Source organism: Phyllobates terribilis, unplaced genomic scaffold (assembly GCF_046119375.1).
Source record: "Phyllobates terribilis strain yellow unplaced genomic scaffold, ASM4611937v1 Scaffold_8__6_contigs__length_399053987, whole genome shotgun sequence".
Taxonomy (NCBI): domain Eukaryota; kingdom Metazoa; phylum Chordata; class Amphibia; order Anura; family Dendrobatidae; genus Phyllobates; species Phyllobates terribilis.
This window is the reverse complement of record NW_027362768.1, coordinates 294,070,121-294,072,561: the sequence shown is the minus strand read 5'-3', so window position 1 is coordinate 294,072,561 and position 2,441 is coordinate 294,070,121.

Below are 2,441 nucleotides of genomic sequence, written 5' to 3'. Positions count from 1 at the left end.
GCATCTCGGTGGGGGGGGGTCCTCCCACAAAATCGGTCTTTATGCAGACGATGTGGTTATCCCGTGCACTGATCTGGACAGGTCCTTCTCTGCCATTATGTCCGATCTCAAAACGTTTACGAACATCTCGTATTATAAACTGAATGTAGCTAAGATGGCTGTCCTGCCGATTTTTGTTCCGTTGTCACTTAGGCAAAGACTGGAAGGGGCATACCCTTTTCAGTGGGCGCAGGAAGGAATGACGTATTTGAGTATCAGCTTAACCCTTTCAAAACAATTAGTGGAAGTAAATTTTACTAGACTGATAAATACGGTGCGGGAGGAGCTGGCGGTATTACAAAACGTTGTTGCATCGTGGATAGCCAGGATAAATATTTTTAAAGTGAAGGTCCTTCCAAAAATGTTATACTATTTTAGGTGTATCCCAATTAAAATCCCTTCTAAAATCATAAATACCCTTCAAAGACTGGCTAATAATTACGTTTGGGACAATAGGAGACCGAGGGTGTCTGGTAGACTTTTGTATTATCCATATGACATGGGAGGGATGGGCATGCCCAATCTCATAGCCTACTATACAGCGGCGGTCTTGACGGGAATCAGGGACTGGTGGAACATGGACAGTGGCCACAAATGGTTGCAAATAGAGTACTTACTTGCCCGAAACCATTCTACCAGATTGATATTGGAGACAGAAGTAGTGAAGCGAAGCACTATGGTCGCCGTGTTACCAACATCGGAGGCTACTATGCATTGTTGGAGGAATTTGGCATCCAAACTGCTGTTACTCCCCAGGACTGAGATCTCTTTACGAGCTCTAGAATATCATATTCCATATATTAACCTTCAACGTTGGGTGACAGCTGGAGTTCAATCGCTAGCAGACCTGTTGGAGGACAATGTAATAATTCCTTTTGATAAACTAGTTATGAGATTCCCGGACCTACGGCCCTTGTTTTACCAGTATTGCCAAATAAGGCATTTACTTCACTCTACACAGACATCCCCCTTTTTTATTCTACCTAAGGATAAAAGAGCTATGGGTTATTTTCTCCACTCTAAGACCGGTTCTAAGGGGGTTTCTATACTTTATAGGGCTCTAAACGACCCAGATCTGGACGATAAATTAACGTATATGACTCGTTGGGAACGGGGTCTAAGAATTTCGACGGACCCTCAGGACTGACGGGATGGTTTGGATGAGGTCCAGCGAGTTTCGTCGTGTTTAAACCACCTAGAGCAGCTTAAAAAGACGCACATGAGGTGGTACTACTACCCGGCACAGATGGTACACTTCGGGTCTGAATCATCATCTTTATGTTGGAGAGGATGCAATGGGGAAGGCTCATTGGGCCACATGTGATGGTTTTGTCCAAAACTTCAATCACTATGGGGGGCATTGGATAATTTGATATGGGATGTACTGGGGACTCACCTGGAGATAACACCTAGTATGGGAATACTTCATATAGGATTAATGGATGTCCCCTGGGAAATTAGAGGAATTTTGTCACATATTCTGATCGCAGTTAGATCAGCTATCGCGGCTAAATGGAAAGGAATGGGCATCCCTACGGTGGGGGAGATAGTGACCAGACTAAACACGAACTGTCAATATGAAAGGGCTCTGGCACACACACTCAAGGCAAAGAAGAAAACTGATAAAATATGGGAACCTTGGTTAAACAGCCCACTGTTTATACATGGGAACGTTGAGGAAGCGAGATATTTTGTGCGCCGTTCTGAGTTTGGGTGACGCGCGGGACGATTCTGGGCCCCTCTCCCTACCTTGCACCTCCGATCTTGCAATAGAGAAAATATGAGCCATGCGACATTCACAGCTCACAGTGAGCTTGGTGCCTGTAGGCGGGTGTATACTGCGGAGGAGGAGCCATTTTCATTTTTTTGCATAGTGTCAACCTCCTAGCGACAGCAGCATACACCCATGGTCCTGTGTCCCCCAATGAAGCGATAGAGAAATATGAGCCATGCAACATTCACAGCACTTACGGATATAAATTATTTCTCACAACCATCTAATATATGGGGAGTTTAATGTAATTAATCCATTTTTTTTCTTTTATGGATATGTATTTTCCTTTTATTTTATTTTTATACTGTTCATTTTGTACATTTTGTAAGCCCAGAGGTTGGGGCACAGTTTTGGGCATATGTTGGCCCTATAGATTGTATGTTCTGATTTTTGTGCAAAATTCAATAAACACATTGTTTAAAAAAAAAAAGGATTAGATTACCTAAGATTAGCGTGCCTACACAAACTACGTGGTGCAGAAAACATGGCTAAAGGCAGAAAAACATTTACTCTGTAAACTGGTTTTGAAAGTTTTTAGATTTTTTATTAAAACATTTAAGTCCACTTGATAGCGCCAGCAATGTGTGGGGAGATGTAGGTTGACCTTCAGTCCTTATAAATATCTTGT